This window comes from Brassica oleracea, chromosome C8 (assembly GCF_000695525.1).
Source record: "Brassica oleracea var. oleracea cultivar TO1000 chromosome C8, BOL, whole genome shotgun sequence".
Taxonomy (NCBI): Eukaryota; Viridiplantae; Streptophyta; class Magnoliopsida; order Brassicales; family Brassicaceae; genus Brassica; species Brassica oleracea.
Window position 1 is genome coordinate 3308108 of NC_027755.1, and position 10768 is coordinate 3318875.

The 10768-nt window shown below is 29.5% G+C and overlaps 1 long non-coding RNA gene across 8 annotated transcripts; it reads right to left on the reverse strand.

Annotated features, from left to right (window-relative positions):
- Nucleotides 1-628: 628 nt before the first annotated feature.
- Nucleotides 629-4144, reverse strand: LOC106307741. 8 transcript variants are annotated; one of them, XR_001263385.1, is made up of 10 exons: nucleotides 3757-4144; nucleotides 3577-3672; nucleotides 3122-3284; nucleotides 2800-2891; nucleotides 2406-2485; nucleotides 1944-2193; nucleotides 1784-1876; nucleotides 1601-1676; nucleotides 1395-1518; nucleotides 629-1018 (listed from the first exon to the last, which is right to left on the reverse strand). It is a non-coding gene; the product is annotated as an uncharacterized LOC106307741 (long non-coding RNA). The 8 variants fall into 8 exon arrangements; XR_001263384.1 differs by having other exon boundaries at nucleotides 2406-2488; XR_001263382.1 differs by having other exon boundaries at nucleotides 2406-2596.
- Between the last annotated feature and the right edge of the window lie 6624 nt (nucleotides 4145-10768).

Below are 10768 nucleotides of genomic sequence, written 5' to 3' on the forward strand. Positions count from 1 at the left end.
GAGTTGTCATTCTCTCTTTACTCATTAGTTTAGTTATTTTTTGACATTATTACTAAATCACCTAATAAAATCCCTTTGAAATATTAATAAAGTAATGGAAAAAAACTCTTGTATTCTGGCGTCATTGTTTCGGATAGCAAATAATGTCAAACTAATTTTGAAAAAAAGAACAACACAAAAGAATACTTACACTGTAACACTAAAATTTACGAGAACATAGTAACAATGAATAACAATAGAACATGAACAGTGTTATCATACTTCTTTAACATAGCAAATTTTTGAAGCAATAATCCAAATGCAATTTCTATTTCTCGGTATGAAATTAACCAAATTGATATCATACAACAAGAACAATCTCTATATTCCTTTACTATCTAGCATATTCATTAACTAATCATTGCTTTGAATATCCATATACTAATATTCCTATTTATAAACATCCTAATTCTATATTGTTTTATAGAAACAGATCAAAATATATCATCTTACCTTACAATATATGATAATCTATTAAAAGGAATGATAAATTTATCTTTAAAATTTGCATATTCTCAGCATAAAACGTGAAAATCAAGTTTCATTATTCATATCTATTTTTATTGACTTTACCAAATATACTTATCAAGATACTTAAAAGAAATACTTATTAGACTTGTATATTACAATATACTAGGGGCAGAGGCTTGCGCGGGGTCGTGAACACTATTTTAATTCATAACATAATCAACCCTCAAATCTCTCTTGGTGTTTTCTCAGTACTTGATGATCTTACTTCCATGTCTTAAGACAAAACAGATGTCATTCTTGTAGAATATGTTATTGTCCCAAGTTGTCACTAAAGAAGCTGGTGTGGGTTCCTTTGCTTTTCATGTTTTTTTGCACCGTTGTGTCCTTGTTGATCTTCAGTTGAGCTTAAAAATCAGAGTTGTACAAACAAAATAAACTCGAGTGAGTGTTGGGTGTACGACAAAATGGGCATTCTTGCTTCTCACTGCACCATTCCATAATGCAGCTCCTGCACATGAAAGATGACCCTTTCAATATAAGCAAAATGTTTCGGTGGCTTTGATATCATAGAGAACACACCTTTGAAGCAAAATCTATTTTGAAGGATGTCCCACTTATGTGTTTGCCAAATACAATTATATGCATATGCTAAAAAAAGAAATATGGGTACGGCTATGATACTTAAAGTAAATCTCCTCAACTTTTGTAAAAAAAAGTAATCTCCTTAAAAACATATACTGATAAAATCATGAAAATCATATATTGATATGTTTTTATTCCAATTAAAAACATAGACAATAATAATTATTGCTGCATCAACATATGGGGGTCTCTTTGTCAACTATTGGTTTAAGCTAATTTTAAAGTTTAAATATGTAAGCTACCTCCAATTTTTTTGGGATCACACTTGTGACCACATTGACAGATTAAGTTCTATCCCCTGAATTAAGGAGACCCCTAAACATTGATGCAGCTTCGTCCCATAAAGAAAAGTAGACCTCCATCATGCTGTTATGTAATTTTATAAACTTATTATTAAGGATGTCATGGAGGAAAGTTATTGGAAAAGTGAGTTATTTTGTGTACTTACGGGACAATGGGAGACGATGATCAGTGGACTCATTACTTCAGCGTTCTTAAGGCTATCATACGATGCTGCGTTCCAACTGATGTTTAAATCACATAAAAATGTTAAAAAGGTGTGTTCAGTCCTTTAGCATTAGCTTTTTTTTTCTTGAGGAGACAATAATGTGTGTATAATGAGGCCACTCACTTTATCTTGGATCCTTGATTGTGATCCGGTGGGTTGTATTAGGTCTTTCTTTTCCCACACAAAGCTCACTTGTCTGATTCCAAAGAAGAAGGCCTGCAAACACACACATATATAACCCATCCCCATAACACACCACGAATCCAAAGGGAAGAAAGTTAACCTTGGTTTACAAACTCAGGCAGGGGATTTGAGTTTCTGGAAGCAGATTGAGATTCAAAAGTCTAGCTGGATGATATGCTTCCTCCTTGAGAAGGAAAGGTGATGTTGTCCATATCAAATGTGCTTGTTGACCAGAATTTTTCAGAGACGCTCGGTTTCTTAACCGTTTGAGCTACAGAATTGGAAAGTGGATCATTTAGAGAAGTTTTAGTTGATCTGGGTTCTCTGTAGCAAGCCACGCAGCCACTGCTCTGTTACAAAACCCCACACAAACTTCTTTATTTTTCCCTACCTACCAGCTATTGTTTTTTTTTTCAGTTCAAAACTTCTTGTCTGAATACATGCAAAACAATCTTTACTAAGGCTTATCTATCATGTGAAGAATCTCAAAATCAGAATAAATCAAATACCACCAATAGAATATGCATAAGGCCTAACACAGAGATTGGAAGAAGAATCTCACCCCATCGATTGAAGTAAAACGATGTATTAATTCCGGTAATCTGAAAGCTCGAGTTTTTTTTCAGGGAGTAATCAATGATCCTTCTCAAATAACACCAATCAACAAATATGTCAAGAATCACCACTTCTGGACCATTAGGAAAGTATATGGGCTTGATTTGATATAAAATACTCCACAAAGACAACATATTGCTTCATACCTCAAAAATAAAGAAAACACCAAAACCAAAAATTTAGTATTCAAACACTTAGACATATAGTACAAAACAAGCAGCAGGAAAAAACGTGGATACTATATTTTCCACTGATCAAATGGTTCATGTGCTACAAAAGAATAAAGGGAAGATCAAATTTTACAGAATCATTATTTTCCTCAATAATATACCGTTCCATACCATGATGGGTGTTGATCATCTCCTAGACCTTTCTCGATGATGGTTGTGGCCCCAAGATCTAGTAATCTTTTGTCTAGCTTCTTTGTTACAAACTAAAACCATCAGAAGAAATAATGTCATGAATATTTTTGGCAGAGAACAATAATTCAGACACATCTTAAGATTTCTGGTTGTGGGAATCTTTAGTTAGCTAGTATACTTATTCCTCAGTAAAGCCTACTTTTTTCTTTCATATTGATGAATACATCAAAACATAACCAGAAATAAAATGTATGTTGAGAAGAATGTGAAACAGATTACATAATGTGGCAGATGCACTTACATTGTACTTCTGGTAACCTGAATCACCTAGCCCAAACACTGCAAAGCAAACTCGTTGCAACCAAGAGTTTCCCAAGTTTCTTTGAAGAAGAAACCTCCAAAACTCCTTCAGTGATTTGAAAATTGACAACAAACCTTAAAAGAATCTGGAGAGTCTCCTTGCCCTGTAGTGGATACAACAAAAAGAATAGCGTCCTCATGAGGTAAGGAACTCTGGAGAAAAAAATATGGCAACTTTTTGAATAAGAATTAAGTTATAAAGGAAAATACTTTTATAAGTTTACTCGAAATTCAATCAATAGAACCGCTCAAATCTAAGAGCTGATTACAAAAATCATCGGTTCTAATTGATCAAACAGAGGAATTGTCACGGTTTCCTTGATATTAAAATCTGAAGCAAACAATCTTCAGAACAGAGTAAGAAATCAAATTGATTCACAACAACATCTCACATACCGAGTCGAATTCGTCGTTGGAGACAATAGACGCAGGACAGCCTCGGCGTTCAGCTTCACGGCTAATACGCTCTGCAGCATCAAGAGCGTTTCCGGCCTGAGAAGCATACAGCGAAAATTTCTTCAATCACCGGAACACAATTGAATGGCCCAAAGAGAGATAGAGGTAGAGGAAATTGACCTTTGAGATGAACAGAGAATGGGGGAGGGTGATAGATATGGAGCTGGAACGATGAGACGATGAAAAGGGAAGACGTGAAAGAAGCTCGCTTTAGGGTCATTTACCTGATGAAAAATCTCGTAGATTTAATATAAAGATGCTTCCTTTTTCTAGGCTTCAGAAGCTTTTTCACGAAGAATAAGAAGGGGTCGGGCTCTGCCGTTAACGTTTTCTCTCTGCCTTTCGCTTTGAAACGATTGCTTTTTGCGAAAAATTAAGAGAAATCCATTGAATGATAGGGGATGCTAAGAGTTGGAGAAGCATCCATTGTCTCTAGAGTCAAAGATTAACGGAGACGGAGAAGTGGAAGAGACAAAGAACGATAACAATGAATCCCTAAAAAAAATATTTCGAAGCCTAAAGGTTACAGATCGCAGCCGACTCGACAGAAAGAAAAAAAAAAGAAAAAAAAAATAATTGTGAGGCCCACAAAGATGCACACGTGGACAGGTTTAGGAGAGAGCAAAAAGTGATTTATTATAATATAGATTCTTTTTAACAAACATGTAAATCAAGTTTGATATTTTTTTGTATAGATTTATTTAAACCCATAAACCCTCTACCAACCAATATAAATATATGTATCATTTACACGGCGTGAAAGCACAATCTTATTCACAGAACAACCTAAATATATCTACCAAAACAGCTTTTACTCTTCTAAGAATGTCAAACTCTACAAAACCACATGACGAGTTCAAGTTAAGTTACTTCATTCGTTGAAACAAAACACCTAGCAGATGAAATGGTATGTAAATTTTATTGTATTTTTATTAACTACATACTCTCTATGTATCAATATAACTGGTTTTTAAGGTTTTTGCACAAGGATTAAGAAAATACAAACTTTTATACAATTTACATTGGTTACATAAAAATATCATTAAATGAAACTAGTTTAACCAATAAAAAAAATGACAGTATTTTGTAATTGGTAACAAAATTCAAATGTTATTAAATTCTATCTAGAATAGCGAGAATAACAAATATTTTCAAACAGAAAAAAAATTCTTAAACACCACTTAAAGTGATACGGATGGAGTATATATTAATTCATTTAACAAATAAAATCCCATATATACTAATTGAGAAACATTACAACTTTTTTTTGTAGCAACGTGTCATCACCAGAATGATTCTTAGAATCATTAGAGAAATATGTTGGTCCATCTAATTATATAATAAGCTTTTTATTAAACTCACCATAAATTCATTATTAATGTTCTTTATTATTTCCTTAAATAAAAGTTACGGAATTGCCTAATGTGGCTAAAGTAGTATATATGACAATTAATGATTTTGAATAATAAAGAATTGATAAAACATTAGTGTATCTTCTATCATATTTGTTTAATTTTAAATTATTAACATAAATTAAACAACCACATTAACCATATAATAAAATTTAATTTTTTTGTATATGTTATATTTTGAATTTTTAAAAATGATTATAAATTACTAAAACTGTTAAAAGTTTCGCATTCAAATTTTGTGATCTTTAGATTTTTTGTATATGTTATATTTTGAATTTTAAAAAATAACTATAAATTACTAAAACTGTCAAAAGTCTCACATTCAAATTTTGCGATGCATGTTTAAATTTTTTTGTTATGACAAAATACAAATGATTACAAAATCATACAAATAAAACGACTAATTTAATTAATTATTAAGATTAAAAGATATATATATATATATATATATATATATATATATATAATTTTAAATTAAACTATATACCATATAAATAGCATTTTAAATTAAACTATATACCATATAAAATACATAAATATTTTAATTTTGAATTTTACGTTGAACATTTTTCTTTGATAATAGTTTTGAACAAACATTGACAACTTAATTTTTTTTTAAATTATAAATTACTAAAACTATTAATCCCACCATGAAAATTTTGTCATCAGTAATTTAAAGATTTTGCTATAAATGCTACAAATGATCAAAAAAATCATGTGTAGAAAACATCATTTAATAAACATTAATATTTAAAATATATTATGTATGTTAATATCGTTTAGATTTAATTATATATCCTATCAAATAGAAAACAAAATATTGTTTAGATTAATAAAATTGATTTATATGATCGCACCAATTTAATTATATATGTAATAGTTACTGACTTTTATTATTCAATATATATTTATTATTTTATAATATATAAAAGCATATAATACATAAAATAATTTTTATATGTAATGCTCATTTTGCACAAGGCGCGGGTCTTAATCTAGTAATATGTTAAAGTTAAGTATTTTAACTTAGAGTGTGCATGATTAGGTAATATATTACTAGGTGGTTGCCCGCGAATTCGCGGATATAAATATTGTAAGAAAATATATATTATGTATATAATGTCGTAAATTTTGAATAATAATTAGAAACATTAAAAATATAATTTTTAACTTCAATTAGTTTGAAAATCAATTTTAAATTTTCTATAAATTTGATGTAAAAATAAGTGATGAATATTTAGTAATATCAAATATTTGTAAAATTATATATGTAATTATCACATTAACTTCTCCAACATATATTATGCATCTTCTTCAGCCTCTTCTTATTTTTTTGTCATCATTTCATTTTTTCTATTAAATTTTTGCTAATGTTTTCCTAATTTTTTACATAATTTTGCCTAATATTTATTTCTCTCTCTAAATAGTAATATAAAACTTACAATCAATGAAACAAAAATCCATCTTAGAATTCTTTTCAGTCATAACATTAACTTATTCACTATATTAACATTTTTTAATCAAAATTCTCACATGATCCGTTAAATATAATCCTTCCAATCTTAAAAACCTAATTATTTATAAAACATATATGGACATTATAATAGATTAGTAATTATTATAGATACGACTATATTTCTATATGAATATGAAATCGTTATATCGATTTCTATAAATTGTTTTATATTCATTATTATATGTATTGTTTAAATATAAAAATAATTGATCAAATATTATTACACTTTCTATATTTTTGAAAATTAACTACCATTAATTATTATTTTAATATCATTTGGGTTATTATGGCAAGTGATAGTAATTAGTTTTAGACTTGTCTTTTATTTTAGATATAATTAAAATAATAAAAAGTTTAAAAAGTTCCATTCATTATATTATGTAGTTTATAAATATAAAAAAGAATTAATCAAGCGTTAATATTCTTTATATAATTTCATCATAAATCAGTATTTGAAATATAATATAGATTTTTGGCAAGTGATAGTAATTGGTTCTAGATTTTTTATTTTAAATCTAAAATAAAATAAATTAAATTAAAAATTATCGACCAAGCAAATTATAAAAAAAAAATTCTTAAGACCGCACAAATGATTGACATGTAAGCAAAATTCACTTAAGTGGCTTCTATTTTAATATATAGGAGAATTTTTATTTTCTATAAATGTTTTATAAACTCATATAATAATTTAAAATTAAGATAAAATAATTTTGTAAGCCATGATAGATAATTTTATAAATGCTTTATTTGTTTTTGTAAATGACTTATAAGACATATATGGACATTATAAGACATTAATAATTATTATAATTCTTTTTATATAAATATAATGTTTTATATAGGAATATGAAATCATTATATCGATTTCTAGAAATTGTGTTCAATTAATTATATTATGTATTATATAAATATAAAAAGAATTAATCAAATATTATTACACTTTCTATAATTTTGACAGTTAGTTACCATAAATTATTATTTGTAATATCATTTAGACTATTTGGTAAGTTATATTAATTGGTTCTAGACTTACCTTTTATTTTAGATATAATTAAAATAATTAAAAATTGAATATACTTCAATCAATCAAATTATAACAAATTTCTTAAACTTTCTCTATGATTGACACCTAGGCAAAAGTCATTTAAGTTACTTCTCATTTAATATATAGGAGAATTTTTTGGACTATTCTAAAATTTATAAACACAATCTTTGGGAAAAATAATGATTAGCCAAAATTATGAAAGTAAACATTATTTCAAAAAATTATTGATCTACGACTTTACTCAGTTTCTCATCTGTTTGTTAATGAATTCCTATAAGTATGGAGATTTGATTCATATGGAATTTCTTAAATAAATTAGCACATATGAATTATTAGTTCAAAAAATTTCGTAATGTAAATCATTGTTTGAGATTAATATTACTGTAAATGGTCTAAACATAAAGGCTTTGTTTCTGAATTATTGTAGAGCAACATATAAGAATCATGATTAAAAAACTCATTGAATTGTACATACATATTACCAATTTAATTAGTAGGAGTGAATTTTATAATTTTTAAATTGCTTATACTTAACGATTTAGTTAGTAGGTAAGTTTTATGGCAAGTCAATTTTACTTTTTTTCAGTGACCAAATTGTAGGTGGATACCGTATATTTCAGATTTTATTTTTTTTTCTGTTGAATTTTTTAGGTGGATCATACCATTTTTTTGAATATATAATATTTACTCAATGGCATATTGTAAAATTATACGCAAAATCCTAGAAAATATTCTGCTTTGATAGTATATATTTTCATTATTTTTACTATTTTATGTAATTAGCTTAGACTCTAGCATACCATGTATGGAAGAGGAACTGATTATATCCCAATATCTTTATGACCAGAAGCCATATCTGTTCACTGAAACCACACTGAAGAAATAAATGATCTCGTGTCTCCCTATACGTGTTGCAAATACAGCATTTGTCCAAGAGCTGATCACCCCAAATCGCAGTACGAGCACGTGTTGGCAGACGATCAAGATGAGCCAACAAAAAAAAAAAAAAAAAAAAAACTCTATCAAAATGTCCCCTACAAATTTGAAATTTATAATAGTGCTCCCAATTACAAGTATGTCTAGATCCGCCCCGGGTTGGGTTGGTGAATTTTCGATCATGAGGGTGAAAATTACATACAGAATATCTACTAACCATATGCATCCAGGAGTGTAACATTAACATATCTCTCCTCCAATACTACATGCGTACGACATGTGCATTCTCTGAGATAAAACGAGGTGGAACCTACTCTAGAAAGTTCCAACTAAAATTCTAGTCATCCAGTTTTGTATTTATTGTTTGCAATGCACACCATTATTTATGGGAAAAATTCATTAAAAATATATAGACTAATTTTCATTTGCTAATAGAATACACGAACTATAAATTATAGTCCATAGTGTAATTCATAACACTAAACTTATTTATCATAGTGTAAATTAACCTTGAATCATTATCACTACTACCAAAGCAAAGAACAAGAATTAGAAACATAACACCATACTAATTCCAAATCAGAAACTCGTTTAAAATTACGTAGTTTTTTCGTCTTTTTTCACGACATGGAAATCGACTAATCTCACTCAAATTACCGTAAGGAGTGAATTACTCTCTCAAATAAAAGGTTCAATTGTAGTACTTAGAGATCAAATCCACAAGGAGCTAGGGAACCTAATAAATCTAATCAGAATGATTAAGCTAGGTTGATTATGTTTAAATATAAATAGCAGGTTGTGAGCAAGGCAGTTGTTCGATTGGTTTGATTGGGTTTTTGCACTTAAATAAAATAGTTAGACTTATGGTTTCCAATTAGGTTATCAGGATTATAATCCTACAGATGCGTAACAGTTTTATGCATGATATTATAGAGCTCAATCGCTTATGAACAAACCGATCGGCTTCGCTTTCTAGATTTGTCTATTGACCAGATCTAAGTGTCGATCGATGATTCTAGAGAAATATCGATCGATTCACCTTTTGCACCGTCGATCGATTATTTTTTGGAATATCGATCGACGCCCTCTTAGTCAAGTTTTACGCACGGGTTGAATAATGCTCACTAGGCTTACTAGATTAACTTTCGCCTTACTGGATTCAGGGTGAGATTCATGTGTTAACTTGTGCCTACAACTCCTAGGTCAAGGGTCTAATTAGCTACACTAGAAACATGCATTAATGACAATTCTAATGATGAATATCACAACTTAGCAATCTATAGTTGGGGCTAATCCCTAATAACCTATTTCAACCTAAAACCTAAAAATAGAACTACTCAGACATAGCTAAGCAATTCATAACAACAAGGTGTAAAAATTGCATAGATATATAATAGATAATAATGGAGTTCCAATCACAAACCTCTTTGGATCTTCTCTCCAACTCTGCTAAAATCCTAGAAAACCTTTAGCTGTGAAAACAAGAAAACAAGAAAGCACACTTTGCCTAAAACACTTTGGCAAACTATAAATATTAGGTTAAAAACTCGCCAGGGGCAATCGGTGAAGTCTTGGGCACTAAGTCGGCTGGAACCAAAGGGGTTCTGCGCGCTTCGCTGTCGATCGATATCACAGGATGTGCATCGAGCAATTATTATCTCTAAATGTCGACCATTGGTCTTGCTCGATGGTCAGCTCGGGTGTTCTCTCCTTTTATCTTCAAAATGCTCCAAAATCATAACTTTATTCCAAATCACTCATGACTCTATAAATATACTAAATAGACTCTAAAACATAATAATTAGTTATTAAAACACTTATAAATCATGGCTTATAGTGGGTAAAATCCATGGCCTATCAACTCCCCCAGACTTACCCTTTTGCTTGTCCTCAAGCAAAATATACAGGCAGTCTCTCTGAAAGAGGTTTGAAAACAGTAGAGACTCACATATTTAAAACTCAGAATCATCACCTTAGAAAATCCTAATCTCAGAAGCACAATATACAATATCCTAGTCTACCAACCAAATTCACCTAGTCAACAATTTATCAAATCATGTCTGACATTTCTTGCATAAATAAAAGTGTAGGCTTTACCTTGGGAGAATCGAACACATGATGCAAGGATGCTCAAACAAGTATCTGGACCTCCAGGTAAATAGGATTTCCTTTCCTCTCTCTCAGTCAAAGTCTGCTTTCATTGCAAGATCATTAACCAAGATT